Source organism: Solea senegalensis, linkage group LG19 (assembly GCF_019176455.1).
Source record: "Solea senegalensis isolate Sse05_10M linkage group LG19, IFAPA_SoseM_1, whole genome shotgun sequence".
Taxonomy (NCBI): domain Eukaryota; kingdom Metazoa; phylum Chordata; class Actinopteri; order Pleuronectiformes; family Soleidae; genus Solea; species Solea senegalensis.
Window position 1 is genome coordinate 20,489,948 of NC_058038.1, and position 19,152 is coordinate 20,509,099.

The window sequence follows — 19,152 nt, forward strand, 5'->3', positions numbered from 1 at the left end:
TCCCTCGTTTCTACCTTTTTTGTCGTTCTATCACTCGATGGAGACATTCTGCCTCACCACTACATCATCATCACAACACATTAGCACGTTTGCACATCATTTACCGAGCAAATGATACGGCAACTGCTGGTGACACATGAATGCTGTTGAGGAGTAAAGATTCACTGGGACATCTTTATGGCACAATATCTTTTAGAGACTTTCTTTCCCGTTAAACTGCAGCTGAAAGGTAACATTTCCCCAAGAGACCTGTACACTCTGCACACGAGATAATGTCTGAATTATAGGATGCCTTTATGAAATCAAATAAAATTGTAATAGGACTTCTTGTGCACATTCCATTTCCACATGTTTTGGGATTATATAGTGACTACAGTGCAAAGTGACATATGAATGTTCTGGGATTAATAAAACTCAAGCAGCAGTGCTGACGTGGTCATTAAAATAAGACGCGGGGGGAGACGGGTACTACAAGACAAAGACATGAAACCTTGACGGATTGTGTTCGGGAAACAAAATGTGTTGGAAGAAAAGATGAGAAGGAAGCTGAAGAATATATGAAGTGATGGAGGAACAGGAGGGTGAAGTGAATGATGAAGAGGAAAGCTGGAAAGGAGAAGGGAGGTAAGAGGCATTCACATGATATGATGAATGGATGATTCCAATGCTAAGAATGGCAGATGAAGACAGACATGAATCAGCAGACATATCTAGATACTTTAAATAGATGATGTTCTACGGTTATTTTTAACATTAGTACTCAGGGTCATTTCCATCATACACACACATTCCTGTATATTTGTGACTCAAATGTGTTGTGTATTTGCACACACACACACACACACACACACACAGAGGGAGAGAGAGAGCTCTCCTGTTCCATACTCCATACCCACTCCCACTGCCATTATAAAGACCACACTCACACATCACCACTGTCATAGTGTCATCTTTTTGTTCATCCTTTTAACAATGCGTCACATGTGATATACTGGTGAGCTTCTGTCTGCACACGTCGTCGTTTATGTTGTGTTTCATTGTGATTTACTGACTCCCTCCACTCTGCATTTGCAAAGAAACTGGGAACACAATTGTGAAAACATGAAGCATCAGTAACGTGACTCCAAACTGCTAAACTCATAGATCACCATTTTGAAAATCTCTGAACACAAATCTCATCATTAGCACACTTTGTCCAGCTCGATACACTGACCTTTAAAACGCCCGATTACCAATTAATCTCACTCACGTTGCACCTGCGAGTATAAAAGAGGCCTATGTGACTTATACAGGAGACGGAGCAGCAAGAACAGAAATAAAGACAGAGAGTAAGAGGATGACAAAAGCAAAGGCCAGCCAATGTTTCCAATTAACTATGTCCAACTTTGGCAAACCTTATTACTCAAGACTGAAACCAGCGAATCCAGCCAAATTCAAGCAACTTTGCAAAAGAGTTCAATTATCTGCATATTTAGAGAAGAGCATCGGTAACGACTTGGAAAGTTTAACAGAACTCTACACGGTAATTACAGTTTAGTCGAATTTTATGGTGAAATAAAGAGTGCACTTTTCCTGTTGCCCTTTGGCAGGACGTTCAAAACACAGCAGCAACTTCCTATGCTTTAAAAACAAACTAAAATAAAGGGAATATTACAATAAAGCATGTCAATATTATTTCATGAGAGATTGCCTTGGTCTGTCTATGTTTAGCTGATGGAAGAAGCTCGGGACAGAGAGTTGAAAGCCCAAAATGTCAATGAAACTCAACAATCAACTAATTTCCTGCACGTTGCAGCTTTAAATTCTGAGCTACAGTTGGATGACAACCTGCTCTATGTCACCTGAAGCTGAGGAAGTCAAAATTGCCTCAATCACAAACGTGTTTTGGGTAAAGAGTGTAAAGAGTGAAAGGAACACCTTGACAAGTCTTTACCTGAAAATGTGCACATTATCTCAGCCATATAACACTAACTATAAGGATTCATTCAAGAGAAAATTGAAGACTGGCAGCTGCCATCAACAGGCATAAGAGGAAAGAGGCTGAAATAGTCTATTTAGGCATTCTGACATGGATTTTAAGGAACACAAAAAACCCGAAAATACCAGGGTGGGACAGCAGTGTGACAGGAGTGATCCTCTGAGGACAATCTGTCCTAAATAAAGTTCCCGTCTGAGCTCTCTGCTCGCCCTGTCTGTAAGGCATACGTGTTGAGCTTTAGAAATCAGGCAGAAGGGAGGCTGAGCATCAGTCACTGACCCAGTAAACCACTGTAACACAAATGATGTGTAAGTTATAATTGACAGATAGAATAACAATAATAATAATAATGATGTCGGTGATAATAAATGAGAGGTATCAAACTTATCGTATCACTGCTGCATCCATCAAAGCAAGAGACAAACATACAACAAATTGTATCTTTTGTATAATTAACTTATTCAATAATTATGACATTATCATTTCTATAACCTGTTCAACCAAGTTGTTACACTGACATTACATTACATTACATGTCATTTAGCACACGCTTTTATCCAAAGCGACTTACAATGAAATTGAGTACAATCCCCGAGGGGTGGAATCGAACTTGCGACCATGATGTTTTTCGCACATAGGGTACCAGTCTTAACCACTGAGCCACTCCACTGACACTGTAAGATATGTGGCTACTACCCTCCAACAGCCTCCAAACTGAACTGAAATCGCCAACTTTTTATTTCCGCTCTGAAATCCATTGAACTCATTTAAAGTTAAGACTTCTTAACTGACAGTGTAAAACTTTTTTTTTTGTTTTACTTGTACTTGATTCAACTGACTTTAAGAATGTAAACCTTAGTAAAACAAAGATAGATATTGTTTCTTGAAATAAGATTATCTTTCTCGGGCAGAACTTGCTAATCAAGACTATTTTTCTTTTCAGGCAGAAAAAAAGAACAATTTCCCAGAAACAAGATTTGTTTTACTTTCTTGAAAAAACAAACAAACTCAATAACTGCAACATATACACTAAATGGCTACTTTATCCGGTTCACCCGTTCAACTTATTGTTGTCCAATAACAATCACATGAATCTCAAGATCTGTGTGACATGAGACTCATTAATATGAAACTGAGATCAACTATGACGAGGGCTGTTCCTGCGATCACAAAAATACAAAGTTAACAAGACAATAACGGTAACTATGTAAAACACAGTGTGCCTCTTCCTTCACTACAACCCAAGACTTCTCATGCTGTTTGCTGAGGAGAGTCTTCCAGGCAGGTAGTCATAGTAACCATGTGTTTTATCCTGTGATTTCTTAAGTTATGTTTCTTTTCTTACTTCTTTGGTGTTTTAAACACATCCAAAGTTGCATTACTGCCTCCTTCTTTTCTTAACACCCACCGGAACACAGTGCTGGTTGCTGGTCTTTGTTATTTATACATAACTGCTGCCCTCCGCTCTTGCCCATGCTGCTGTGGGAATATATCGGGTCAGACAACCTGTGATAAACAGCTGATTCACAAAGTTAATCGCATTCTAGCAAACTTTTATTAATGAAGTATCAATACAACAGCACATATCTGAGCATTTTCCCCTGCTGGAATGTTCTCATAACCACACAAATGTGCAACAGAGTAGAATTTTTTCCTCATTTGTGAAAGATGTCACAACTGGTTATGTGTGAAACAACAAATGCAATCTTGGAAATAATACGTTCCATATGTAATTGAGAATGAGAGCTAGTTGTGGGGAAACAGAGGGACAGAGTTTCATTAAATTCAGTGGAGCACAAAACAAGCGTGTTGCTTTGTAAAAGCACTGCGATTGCCTTCACTTTACCATTTAATAACAGATAATCATAAAAGCCCATTTGAATGAACTGCAGGAGGAGCGTGCGCGAGTCTCTGGTCGTTTTACAATGTCATCCATTAGTTTCAACTTTGATTGGAAACAGTTTTGAATTAAAAGCTAATGATTGCACAGGTTAATCAATGGAAGCAGCAGGAGGAGAGGAAGTGAGCTAATCATTCGCCGATGACGAGCAGCTGACTGGAGACTCTTATGATGACTGATGAAGCTATTAGCGGGATGGATTAACGAGAAAGGTGATGGAAGGTGGCTGTGTGTGTGTGTGTGTGTGTGTGTGTGTGTGTGTGTGTGTGTGTGTGTGTGTGCGTGTGTGTGTGTGTGTGTGTGTGTGGGGACCTCTGTAAAACTAAAGAAGAAAGCACTTCTGTTAATGAATAGTGGAGAGGAGGGAAATGGCCTCAAGGAGAAAGCTGTTAAAAGTTAAAGCTACAAGCACAGATACCAGGAACGCCGTGCGACGGTAAGCTTTCTGTGTCTGTAAAGGTGATGGTCTACTGCCAGCCGGTCTGGTCATGGTTAGGTAGGGTTCTGCTTGGTGGGCGTGGCTGGCCTAGATCCGTTGATCTTCTCGTCAGGACTCCTGCTCTGTGCACCAGTCTTTGCCAGATTGTTCCGCTGTGGTATAAATGAAGCCTTACTCTAGTTACTTTCTGTATTTGTACTCACGCCTTTGTCCCTGGGCTTCAGGTCACATTTTTAGCTCCAGTTCAGAAGAGTGACAGAATTACAATACGTTGGATAAAGTCACTCAACTTTGTTGGGAAAAAACAAACATTTGTCTATTCTTCATTTTTAATAGGTGATGAAAAATGATCGATATCAATCAATATGAAGGAGTTATATTGTGATAGAAATACTGTAAATGTTTAAAAACAATTACGCTGAGGCCACTGAAAGAGTAAAGAAAATTATTCATCAGGAAGTGAAACTAACAAGGACTGAATGGGAGTGTTCATGCTGTGTCACTGTGTGAATACATGAACGCTGCAGATGTGCTGCTGAACGGGAGCAAATGAAATCTACACACATGTAAATGTGAATATAGAAGTTACATCAGAAACAGTTAAGCGAGTGTGTGTGGCAGGGAAAGGGGGCGTGGCACCACATCATCTGCGATTGACATTTATTATAAAAGGGCTGTTTCTGGGTTAAGACTTGGCATTTAGTTGTGATGGTTAAGGTTTATGTCCATGTACAAGAATGTTGTTGTTGTGGAGAAAATGACAACGATGTAGGCAGATGTGAAAGACAACAAGCTTAACAAGGATAACAGAAGATGCAATTCAGTTCTGTATCTCTGCCTCCCTCAGGTTAAGACTGACTCACACTCACTCTTTATACGTGCATGTGCAAGGCATTAGGTCGTGTGTCTATGTGTGTGTTTATGTGCTGATCAGCAGATGAGCCCGTACTTGGGTTAACGTTGACCCACTGGTCTGAGCTTCAACTGTTTACCTACATCACTGGTTCCCTGACCTTTGACCTTCCCAATATATATATTTTCCTACCACTGTGTGTGTGTGTGTGTGTGTGTATTTTTACTGGAGGAATCACAATGACGTTGACTAGGGAGATAAAAGAGATGAACGCAGACTAAGATGGAGACAGATGGGAGAGAGCGAGTGAGGTTGATGTGAGTGAGAGATGGCAGCTGATGAACTGACAGCTGAGGTTATTGACATATTCTCTGCACAAGTTTCCGCCTGCACACTGTGTGGAGCCAGAAAACCTGGCTCCACACAGTGAGAAAAGGCAAGTTGTACAACACGTCATACATTGGGACTGATTTGTCGGCTTTAAATTATATATCGTCAGCTCTTTGCTCCTTCGTTGCTCATCTTGGAAATTATGATCAAAAGGAAGATCTAATGTTATTTTGTGTGAAATATTTAAAAGGTACAATCTAATATTACCTCAGATTGTGCTGTTGTGTCGCACATTGTTTGAGCGATGACAATGAATTAGTACAGTTTAACACTGACTTATGTTTGGCTTGTTGTCTGCTTATTTACAGGAGCTCTACGGTGACACTGTCTGATTGAGGCCAGGACAGAACTCCACTCATCAGGGAATGCAGTTAATCTTTAGTGATGTAGATTACATCATGGTCACTTTGGCATAACGTAATGTAATTTTTATTTCTATAGCTCTTTACAACAACACACAGTTGACCAAAGTGCTTCACATAATACAAACACTACAGAGCCACAGCGTTAACAGCAGACAGTAAAAACAAATTCATGACGCATGAATCAAAGCATACAAAACAACAAAAACACATGTGTGCGAGAGACATCATGGTCGCAATGGTCGCAAGTTCGACTCCACCCCTGGCTGATTGTACTCAATCCCAGAGCCTGGGGGCGGCAACTGAGAAAGCTCGGCCACCCCACTGTTTACATGTTGACGTGGGCACGTCAAGCAGGATCTCTGCCGTGCTTACGAACAGTTCACATCTCAGTTAAGGGCGAGGCCATTTAGAGCTTTAAACACAAACATTACAAGTTTAAATCTCTTCTAAAACACACAGGCAGCCAGTGGAGGGAATAAAGTATCGGGGTGATGCGTTCCCGTCCACCAACAAGTTTCACCTAGATCATGTTTCTATTTTAGCACTGAACAAATATTTATTTTCAAGGAGAATTTCTTCTTTTTTTTTTAAACAGGGATGAATGGACGTCTCAATTCTTCGGTCAGACGGGAACCAGAATGAAAATGGATCCACTTTTTATCCCAAAAGTCATCAAATCATCTCCGAGCTCTGAGTCCTGGATGAGAATAGAATCTTTATTGCCCTGTTGTGACCTAGGTTCTTATACTGTAGCTGGTGCAACTGTGGTTGTCTATTGTTGTGTATTTGCCTTTTGTTTACATACTTTCATACATTTTAAAATGTGTTGTATATGTTTTTTTGACTGCAGCATGGGTGTAGGGCCCAAGACAATAAAGTTAATCGTAATCTTAACGATTTTTAATAATGATCAGAACTGCAGTTTCAGCATCAATTTTCCCGTACACTAATCAATGCTGTGAAGAGGAACAATCTGCAGTCTAAAATGGTTTGTGTTGAGTGCAGTTATTTTATGTTAAAAGCTAAAAAAAGTTCTAATTTTTATTTTCAGTGTATTTTAAATCTGCTTTATCAGAATAAAATCAGAGGTATGTATTTACATGTACATGTATTTTTTTTTTTTGCTACACAGGAAGCAGTATATGATGAAGAGTGTGTTCACAGTAGAAGACAAAGTCAGTGCCGTGAATAAAAAGGACAAGGATACATTAAAATGTGCACTGATGAAGACCTTATGTTGGACAGCCTAACCTCTTCCATTTATGATTCTTTTTCAAGCAATAGACAAAAGCAACGACTCCAACAGAGTCTTATTCTGATGATTTGGAGTCTGAGCCAGACCGCGCAGGGGCGTCTTGCACTCAGACAAATTGCAAACCTCAAATTGAGGTCATCATCTCAAAAGGAATGAAAATGACTGTTCTTACTCTTAAAGAGAGAAAAAAAAGAGAGGTTCGAGAACCAATTATGAACACAAGCAACACATGATGAATCAGAGTGGACCAAGAGTGTTTGAACCTGAAGCAACTGGTCAGGCCAAAGTTTTATATCTGGCTGAGAACATTCTCTCCTGAAGGTCCTTGGAAATACCAGAATACCAGAAGATGCTACACGATGAAGTAGCATCTGAAGCTCAAAATGGCCCAGTCTCTCTCCAACATCCACTGAACTGATCCAACAAAGTTGGAGACCATCAGCCAGAGGGTTCCGAGCATGAGCATGTTGTTGAGTATAAGCATAACAACCTGTTATATTTAGCTTTGAAAATGCTATGAATGCTATTCTATAGCAAGCTGTCAAAGAATGTGTTGGTTATGATGAAGAGAAGCTCTCTGATGGCACACCAAGCTGTGCTCTGACATGAGAGCGATACTCTCTGCAGGGCCTTTGCAACACTTTCTGTTGAAAACTGACACAACGATGACTTGTTGAGAGGTCACATTGTTCTCGCTAGCTTTTACAGGGGACAGGGATTTGACTAAGAACGTTCAAAAAGTTTTAACTCCAAGAATAATGAGAGGTTATGGAGGGTAACCAATTCAATTCAATTCAATTCAATTTTATTTGTATGGCGCCAAATCATAACATACATTATCTCAAGGCACTGTACATAGACAACATCAAGGAGAGCAGAGAAACACAACAGTTCACACAATGAGCAAACACTAGGCATCAGTGGAGAGAAAAAACTCCCTCTTAACAGAAGAAGAAATCTCTGACAGAACCAGGCTCAGAGGTGTGCGGTCATCTGCCTCGACCGGTTGGGGTGAAAGGAAAAATGGGGGACAGTGGAGAGGTGGGGGACAGAAAGGGGGGAGAGAAAGGACAAGAGGGAGATGAGGTAGAGACAGAAGAGAGAGAGAGACCAGGAGCAGATACACAACAACTGTATCAGGTTACAAGTTTATACAGTTACTGATTTTTCGACTTTTAAATTATAAAATAATAATAATAGTGATGATAAATCCAGAGGTGAGAGGTAATTATCTGATCTTACCTTATCATATCTTATCTACTGTCTGATAGAAGCCAATAATGTAAGGCTGCAAAAGGGGGAAACAAATGTATAAGAGCACCTGGCACCATTGCTGTTGTCATACTGTAAATCACGTCCATTATAACATACAGCGACAGACAGGTGCAGACAGAACGATCAATGTGTTGAACAATGGAAACAAACATCAGTTCTTCATGTAACTCAGTGTTAGATGAGATCGATGCTCAACTGTCACTGACAGTTTGGTCTGATAAATAGACACAGAATAAATGTCCACTGTTGCTTTGTGAATATGTTTGTCACACAAGTCAATTTAAAGCGTGTAGTTATTTGCATAAGACGCTGCATTAGAAAGTGCTGTCATTCACTCACATCAATCAACAAATACATTAGAATTGCATCTTTCCTCTCTGTGTAATCTATGATTTAACCTTCCTCCCATGTCATCCATTATCCAACTTTCCAAAAGCACATATATTGTGTTTTACGTCGTATTGTCCCAGGATCTCACAAAACACACGAAGCATCTGATCAAATATTGCTCATCACCACCATCAGTGAATTGTGGTGGTAAAAAGTGACGTAAAAGTGAAAAGGACACAATTCAATTTCATTCCTTTGTTAATCGTTAACGTAAAAGAACGTTAATCTCACGATAAAAAAATGGACCTCGTTAAAATGGGTTTGCGTTAACGCCGTTAATAATGTGTTCAACTGACAGCACTAGTTTATACCTTCAAAGGAAGGATTCTAAGCACTTTTTACAAAATAGGATCATGAGTAGAAAGAGAACACAGGAACAGTTCAGCCATAACAAACCAAACACCTTGTTTTCCTTTGAAAGTGAACTAAGTCTTTTCTAGTCTTGATGACCACTCAAAGCTGCGTCACACTACAGTTTTTCACCCACTCATCTTTCACACCCGTTCACTCACAGCCGTCAAGAGCAATGTGGGCTTAAGTGTCTTGCCCAAAGACACATCTAGCAGAGCCGGGAATCGAACCCACAATCTTCAAGTTGAAAGACAGCTCATCGAAGCTGCGTTGAAGCTGTTGGATCATGGGTTGGAAGACGGTCAACCAGAGGAATTTACAATGATCCTTAAATTGTCAAAAATAGAAATACAAGACAAAAACCTTTCACTCGTACAAGATTGTGCTTGAAATGGATGTTTGGATCGTCAGAGAGTGGACAGAGTGAATTCAATCTAAAGAAGATAATAATAATAATAATTTGTAACGTTTTCACCACAAGGGCACAATTAGTAGTCCACTCTTTCTGTGGGGAGATACTTATACTGTAAGACTTAACTTGTACTGTGATAAAGTATACAACACGACTTTAGGTACAGGATCGGTACTGAGTGTGTAGTACTGAGTTGTGGTTGTAGTCATGTCAGTACCCCTGTACAGTGAATGTATTGTCACTTTATTGGAAAATACGCAGAAAATAGGGGAAACTTGGTCGTCGCCTTCAACATCTGCTTTACGGGGCCTTCACAGTATTTGAGAGGAGGACTAATGAAGTGACAGAAGTGCAAACATTGCACCAGCGTTACTTTGGGACTGCACACACTTGTGTGTCTGTCTCTGACTGTGTGCAAGGCATCATGAAATCTGAAGATTACCAAGGGATTTTGGGTCGCAACGTAGGGCCCAGTGTCAGAAAGCTGAGTTTGCGTCCTAGGTCATGGGTCTTCCAGCAGGACAATGACCACAAACATACCTCTAAAAGCACACAGAAATGGATGAAAACAAAGTGCTGGAGGGTTCTAACGTGGCCAGCAATGAGTCCAGATCTTAAATCCCATTGAAAATCTGTGGAGGAAACTTAAAAACTGCTGTTGGGAGAAGGCACCCTTCAAATATGAGAGAACTGGAGTGGTCCAAAATTCCAGTTGAGAGGTGCAAGAAGCTTGTTGATGGTTATAGGGAGAGATTGATTTCAGTTATTTTTTCCAAAGGGTCTGCAACCAAATATTAAATTGACGGTGCCAATAATTTTGTCGGGCCCATTTTTTGAGTTTTGCTTGTAATTATATTCACTTTGGGGTTTTTCCCCTCCCTTTTTGTGTTAATTCAATGCACACAAAGGAAATAAACATGTGTACAAGAAAATGTGTAAATGGCATTCATTTTCTGAGAAAAATGGTGCATTTTTTGGAAAAAATCCAGGGGTGCCAGTACTGGCAGTGATGCACAGTTTATTTAGCAGTTTGCCAACTAAGAGAGGACAAAGAAGAGGATATGAGGCCATGTTACATTTGATCTGTTAATTCAGTGTGGACAAAGAGCTGCCTGAAGACAACAGTCACATCGTCACAGAGAGGAAATAAAAGGAAAGGCAGAAAAGGCAAGACAGACGGAGAGAGAGAGACAGAGAGAGAGAGAGACAGTGTTGACAGAAAGCACAAAGAGAGTGAGAGAGAGAGGACAGATAATTACTCATTTTGTCTGGCTGCTATTTTGGTCTTTGACAATGTCGCACAAAAAGCCTTTCTTATGTGCACGCACACACTGAGGCGGCTCAGAGGGAAATGAAAGCCCTTTCATCTTCACTGTGGATAATCCTGCACTATTAGCACTGCTGGCTAAGACCGATGAAAAGAGAATGAGAATGGCTGATCCACAAATACACTTTTTTTTCTATTCCTATCAACTTCTGTCCCACTTTTCGTCAAACTTCCCGACTGTCACACTGTTGTCTACGAGTCTTCAAAGAGCCGCACCCTCGCTGTGTCTATGATGTTTGGTCCACACTGCGTTTCTCCTTTGGGTTTCATATTCAGGATTTAGTCCAATATATTGAGAAATGATGCGACGAAGGAACAAACAAAGCACAAACATCACAGCGCAGGCCACAAACACAGACAAGTCAGCAGAATGCACAAAGCAAACGTTCAGATATTACGGGTTTAGGTGAATACATAATTATGCATTCTTTATTTTCATTTTTGGGGAAGGTGGCGGTATTTTTGTCAGAGCAGGAAAATCTCGGTGTTTCCGTGGAGACAGCGAAGACGGTATTTTATGAAAACGATGACGTCATATTCTCAACTCTCTGAAGTAAAGTCAAACATTTTTACAGAGCAGTGATTGTTCCACACACAGTCATGCTGTACTGAACGTGGGACTGATTATGTTCACTCTGTGACGACCCCTTTTTTGTGGAAGTGTTGTGCTGGCCTGGGTTTTGTTTCAGGCCTGGAGGCGGGGTCATCAGCACAGGGATGAGCTACACCTGGACACCACTTTCAAGAGGCCTTCCTTCCTGCCTCTGCTCTCTCTCTCTCTCTCAGACTCTGGCTGGCCTCTCTCGCACAGACACAGATACCATGGACATGGACCTTGGCGCGGCTGTTTGTTTCAGTTTAGTTTTGTTTTATGCATCCACACACACACCTGCTCACACTTACTACACACATATACATATATATATATATATATATATATATACACATATGAGATTTTTTATATCTGATTAAAGATAAAACCAAGAGTCAGGCGGAAGCAGGAAGAACTGTGATTTGTGACTTCAACCTGTGGAGGGCAGCAGTTAACCTCTGAGTGTGCAGCCTGTGAGTTGAGCTGTGTGGGCTAGACTGTCTCACTTCTCACAGCGGTCTAACTTCCGTCTCCTCCAAGTGTGCAGCCGACGGAGTGTTGAGACACAGCTGGTGTCCTTGTTGGTTCATTTGTTTACTTTCACCGCAGGTTTCACATGTTCCTGTTTCCTGTGTTTCCATGTACTTTAGAGGTGAGGCCAGCGCTTTATAGGTTTCAATGAATGAGTGTTTTATTATGCGCTTGATTACGAAAGGTTGATCAGTCACCGTGACTATGGGATATTAAACAGATGTGCTATCAATGAGGGCTGAGGGCTTAGCTGAGGAAGTAAAAGCACGTGTACATATATTATTAACTGGACAGGTCGAACCTTGAAGGTTCGGAAAACTGAAACGGTGAAACAGGACGACACAGGATCCATGTCTGATGTGACCCAAGCAATGATTGAAAACATGTAACTGAGCCATCACACACACGTTTGTACAGCTGTTCTTCTTAGGACACTGCATTGACTTCCATTCACTTGGACAGCCGAAGCAGTAACAGATGCATGTCTCTATAATGTGACTGCAACAGAATGAGTTCATGGAACACACACATAATTCAGATGGTAGGATGGACAACGCGTGGCTCACACTGATATCATCTAGAACAGGAAAAGCCCATCATGAATCACCAGGAACCAACAGTGAAGAATTCCCCTTCACTGCAACATAACACAATGTCACCAAACACACACACACACACACACACAGTCCAGATGAAGGTGTTATCAGCCAGAGCAGGTTGCCAACTTGCAGAGCTGATAACATGTTATGATCACTGTTTGTTTGTCACTGGCTCAAATGAATACAGCACATGTCCGGGAGGCTGCTGCCAACACACACACACACACACTCACTCACTCACTCACACTCAGCATTAATAAAACACAAAAAAAACACAAACAGAGTCAGACCAACAGCAAACCCTGACAGACCCACACTCATGTGAGATGTCCATGCTTCTAACAGATCCACTACTGTTGAAACTAGTCTGTTTTTTTTTCAGTCTGAATAAGTTCATATTCACACAGACCGCGTTCATCTGTTTGGCAACAACTGACAACGATGCTCACCCTTAGCTTTACAAATGACTACAAATGTCCAATTTGTAGTGGGTTTTTTTTAGGTGAGTCTAATTATTCATCACACAGGTGTCCAGCAGACAGTTGACTATAAACCCCTTTCCATTTCATGTTGTTAACAATGACACCACATGGAAGAGAAATGTCTCAAGACCTGAGAAAGAAAATCATTTCTTTACACCGCAAAGGTGAAGGCTACAAGAAGATCAGCAAAGCTTTACTTATCAGTCAGAATACTGTAGCAAAAGTGGTACAAACATTTAAGAAAGATGGAACTGCAACCATCTCACAGAAACAGGGCGTGACAGGCCCCGGGCCCCCACCACTGCCCTAAACACAAGCACACACTTATTTGTAGCTGCCAGCACAATATCAACACTTCTGCCCTAAAACCATGTATTTTCTCCAATGGCTCATCATCATATTCATCATATTCAAGCAGTGACAAGTATACTGCTCATCATCTTTCTCACTCGACCCGTTTACACTTGGCATTGGAATGAGTTTCCTGTGATCGGATATAGATTGGAAAGGCTTTCACATGTATTAACTGTACTGTAAATATAGTATTAACATGGTGTCGTCATCAAGACCCCCCCCCTTATTTCACTGTACACGATGTTACACGTCTGTTACATGGGCTGCACACACACGCCTACATGGTCATGGGCTGCACACGCCTGTTAAGTTGCTGCACCGGGCTGCACACACACACGGCTGCACATGTTGTTACTGCACACACATGGCTGCTGCAGCACCGGCATCACGCCTGTTACACGGGCTGCACGCTTTGTTACACAGGCTGCATTCACCGCGCTGTTACATAGGCTGCACGCTGTTACACAGGCTGCACGCATGTCTGTTAAGGGCTGCATATGCTGTTACACAGGCTGCATGCACTGCACGCATGGCTTACCAGGCTGCACGCTTATGCTGTTACACTGGCTGCAGGCACACGTTGCTGCACCCTGCAGTCGCTGTTACATGGGCTGCACATGTTGTTACATAGGCACGCACACGCCTGTTACACAGGCTGCACGCACGCTGTTAAGCGGGCTGCACACGCCTGTTACACGGGCTGCATGCACACGCCTGTTACATAGGCTGCACGCACGCCTGTTACACGGGCTGCACGCAGGCGCTGTTACGGGCTGCATATGTCTGTTGGCACAGGCTGCATGCACACGCTTTCCGCATAGGCTGCACGCGCGCACTGTTACACTGGCTGCAGGTACACATCTGTTACATGGGCTGCAGGCACACGCTGTTACATGGGCTGCACGCACGCCTGTTGCATGGGCTGCACGCTGTTACACAGGCTGCACGCACACGCCTGTTACACAGGCTGCACACAGGCTGTTACACAGGCTGCACACACACGCTGCTTCTGTCTGTTACACAGGCTGCACACGCGTCTGTTACAGGCTGCACACACTGCACACGTCTGTTACAGGCTGCGGGTTACACACGCACTGTTACACAGGCTGTGCACACACTGCACGCCTGTTACACAGGCTGCACACACACGCCTGCACACAGGCTGCACACACACGCCTGTTACACAGGCTGCACACACACAGGCTGCACACACACGTCTGTTACACAGGCTGCACACACAAGTCTGTTACACAGGCTGCTTTTCTCTCTACATGGTCTTAAGCACACTGATCTGATATGCTGGTATTTTAGATGGCTTTAAAGATGGCCGTTACTCCAGAGCATCAGCTGTCAATGGGCTTAAGTGGTGAAACATCAATATTGTAGTCGTGTCAGTGATGTATAACTGTGGATCCATTTAAGACCTATCATTCAACAAAAGAACAACACCTTTTCTCCAACACCTCACAGTCTGGATGTTGACTGAACCACAACACTGTTAGTGCAGTTTCACCTCAAATTTACCTCTGAATTTTGTGATTCAACATTTTTCAGAACAGAAAGGGATGTTTCTGCTGATTCACTCTCATCATGACATGCAAACATTTCAGACACTAAATTAAGTGCAAAGATCTTATTCTATAATAAAATACTGATTTTTTCCCCAAGAAAATAAATGAAATGTCTTTTATTTAATATTCTCTGTTAATAGTGTGCTCAGTGACGTGTTGCCAGTGTTGTGGATGACTGAGCTTATTTTTGAGACATGATGAGTTTTAGGGTGAGATGACCTGTTAAGCTGAGATGCATGTTGGCACAGTCACAGATGTCAAGAAAGTAGAAGACAATTCTACCTTCTGTTTAAGTCAACAGTCATATCGGGTGGATCTTAAAATAAAGCAAATATCTGCTGATACTGACATGGGGATGGAACTTTCTGCTACTGTGCTAATGCACATGGACGACTGAGTGTTGAGTTCTACAAGGGTCAGGTGAAAGCACTGAACTGAATCCATCCATCATCGACCACAGGAGAGTCACAGGGGGCGCTGTGCCAATCTCAGCTGACAGAGGGCGATAGGCGGCGTCACACCCTGGACAGACCATCACAGAGCCACACACACACACACACACAGACAAACAAACTTTCACTCACTCTCACACCTACAGTCAATTTAGAGTGACCCATTTACCATATTGCATGTTTATGGACCATGAGAGGAAGGCAGAGAAAACCCATGCACACGGGGAGGACATGCCAACTCCATGCAGAAAGACCCGTCTGAACTGAATCACTCACTGAAATCATTCCTGCATCTCATGGGAAAAAAACCCCACTAATCTCTTTCTAAATGTCTAAAATCTTATGATTTAGCAGAGGAGTCTGGTGCATCAGCAACAGCACTGCTGAAGGCCAGCGATGGTATTTCAGTGACTGTGCCGGACGGCGTGTGTGCTCCAGTTATGCAGGAAGTACTGAACCATGTGGTGATCTGATTCTAATGATTCAGTACACCGAAGAAGAACTGCTTTGCCCATCACTATTCCCGGGTCTCTTCAAATCTACGTCTACATGTTAGTCTGCTCAGATTATAGATTATACCACCATTGAACATTAACATGCAGATGACACACAACTCTTCATGCAAGTGTCACCAGGTGACTGCAGTCTTATATCGTGTCTTATTCAGTATCACTGAATGAGTCCACTATTAGATGAGTGGATAATGTGTTTTTTTGAAATGACAAGCACTCGTTAAGTCAGAGAGAGACACATTTATCAACATGAGAGCCGAGTGTTGGCTCTGGCCACTGCTGAGCAGCAGCATTTCTACGCTTTGTCAAGATGATTTCTTAACGCTTGGCTTCACACCATAACTGTCCTACACAGAGAGAGGGAAAGTCCTCCAGGCTATCTCTTTCCTTTCCTTCTATTTTTTCTGTTTCTCCCTCTTACCTCCCCCTTTTAACTCCCCTTCAGTCTCATTCCCTTCCCTCCTCCTCTGTGTCATCATGACAGCTTCTACAGGGCTTTATAAGGCGCATACATACAAACATGTAGTATAAGCAGAGGCAGAGACAATAAATAAAAGAGGATAAAAACATTGGATAATATTACTCACACATGTGTAACCGTGAGCACTACAGCTGGGCCTTGACCTCAGCCATCACTGCAGAGAAAATAAATCAGCGCGGGAAACAGCAACAGAATGATGAATTTAACTCGTGAAACAACTGCAATTCTTTCATTAACGATGACAGGGATGTAAACAAATAGACCAGAACATCAATAACATTCTCAACATTAACTTCAGAAAACTGGAGACCATTTAGTTGAAATTAAATAAACATACTCAGCGCAAACATCTGGAAATATAAAGTCAGGTCACCACGTGACACCGAGGCTCATTTCATCACCATGGACAGCGCTATGAAATCACGGCGCGCGCACACACACACACACACACACACACGTTGAGAAACAAACTCATGAACATCCTCAAACTACAATACAGTTTAAATACAAAGACTATTTTTAAGATACAAACAAGTGCGGTGCGCCCTGCGCGTGCCGAGCCTCACTTCCGACGCGAGGGAAGTACCAGCACTTTTCAAACACACTTCAGCTCCGGTTATTGTCCCCGGAAGTTTCAGAAACACAGTCCCACGCGCCCTTGATGTGGATTACAACATAGACCTACCTTACATGAACACCACATCCATTCGTCGGTTTGTCCTTTGACTTGAGCTCCAAAAGAAGTCCTTTCTCTATGGACATCAGTACCAAAGCTCCCAGGCGACCCTGTCCGGTACTGGTTGTGGTTCTGGTTGTGGTTCTGGTTGTGGTTCTGGTTGTGGTTCTGGCGTTCAGAGCCGAGTATGACCGCTCCACGGTGGAGGTGGACACGGGGCTGGTCAGCAGCAGGTGACACAGGTGCGGCATGTTCTCAGTCAGCTCGTTAAGTGTCACAAAGTGCAGCAGGTCTGATGAGCTCCTCGCCTCCAACTTTCTACGTGACTGTCACTTCAGTGTTGAGCCGGCGGAAGTCAAGGTAGTTTTCACTCTGCAGCTTCCGGTACGCTGTGCGCACGTCAACAACTAATAAGAATGTTTTTTTCCACTTTCAGAACCTTTTCTTTTAATTCCTCTTCTGGAGTTGGACTTTAATTTTTTATTACTTGAAGTTTTTCTGTGAAAGAAAAACAACAACACTTGACAAACGCGATGCTATCAAGCTAGCCACAACGCCGCGCTCTCGACCGCTCTCGGCACTCTGGGGGGCGTGGTCTGCAGTGAGACCTGCGCTGTTAAAACTTCACGGAGGCCGAGGAGCTTTTGTTTTAGGCCCGCCCACTTCCAATCCAACCGTCATTGGTCAGTTTGCCCATCACTCTCCGAACCAAATTGATTAAATTATGAGTTAAATGATGTATACATATATGTATATATATATATATATATATATATATATATATATATATATAGATATATATACATATATATATATGTATATATACATATATATATACATATATATATATATGTATATATATATGGACTGCAGAGGTACATACAGCTGTAATGAAATGTTTGTACTTTGTGGAAAATAAAGTCTGAAAATCACTGACTTTCATGTACTTCCATAGAAGAAGGAGTGTGATTTATTTCCATTCATCCATGTGAACAGTAACATGAGGGAATAAAACACTTTGCCCAGGTCCAACAGCATACGGAGAAAAGTCATTTTAAAATAAATGTACTAAAATAACTTGAAATAAATTCCATAAATAATTATTATTTAAATAAAACTTGACACATAATTAAACGGAGCAGCATCAGAGTGCAGAGGACAGCCTCTGGGAAGAAGCTGCACTTAAGCCTGGTTGTTGGTTGATGACTTTGAAGCTGCACAGCCGTATGTATGATGCAGCTGCTAGCAGACGTCGCTCTACAGCTGCCTCCTGAAACACATTTAACTTTGGTGCAGCAGAGAGCAGAGTGGATGACATGAACCTCCATCACCCCCCTGTGGACCTCTGAGTTATTACCCCAGTGTTCAGACTGCATTCAGGAAACAGAGAATTAGTGAGAAGCTTAAATTGCAGTTTTGACAGAAATATGATTGTGAATTCCTCCTGAATACGTCGCACTTTTCTAGTCTTGATGACGACTCAAAGCTGCTTCACGCTACAGTTTTGCGTCTACCTTCATATCCATTCACACGCTGCCAACACTGTCATCAGGAGTAACGCAGGGTCTTGCCCAAGGACACATGGGCATGTAGACTTCAACCTTCCAGGTGAATGATGACTCTAGGTGTATTTTTACCACTAGAAACAGGTGGAGGTGTTTGAAGGCGTGCGCTCCGTCTGCCTCACCTGACATTGTGACATTAAATGCATCACTTTGAATATCGTGACATACACAAAAACAAAGTGTAGTTTGGATATAGATTTGAAAGTTACAAACTATAATTTACAGCGTCTTTGCACTCTTCTTTTTAGAATCTTTTTCATTTTTACATACATTGTTTTTCATGGACCCTAAAATGAGCCTTTTATAATACAATCAGGAGCAGAAGCACGGTCACTTTACAACAGGCCACGCTAGACAAACTACACATCCTTTGACCTTTGACACTAACTGAAGGCTACATGG

General features: G+C 42.0%; 1 protein-coding gene across 1 annotated transcript in view; it reads right to left on the reverse strand.

Annotated features, from left to right (window-relative positions):
• LOC122785302 (junction plakoglobin-like) overlaps window positions 1-17,619 on the reverse strand; it is a 78,726-nt gene extending 61,107 nt beyond the window's left edge. Inside the window, exon 1 of the mRNA XM_044051036.1 lies at window positions 17,195-17,619. The gene's annotated coding sequence lies outside the window, so the exon portion shown is untranslated. The remainder of the gene's footprint in view (window positions 1-17,194) is intronic.
• Between the last annotated feature and the right edge of the window lie 1,533 nt (window positions 17,620-19,152).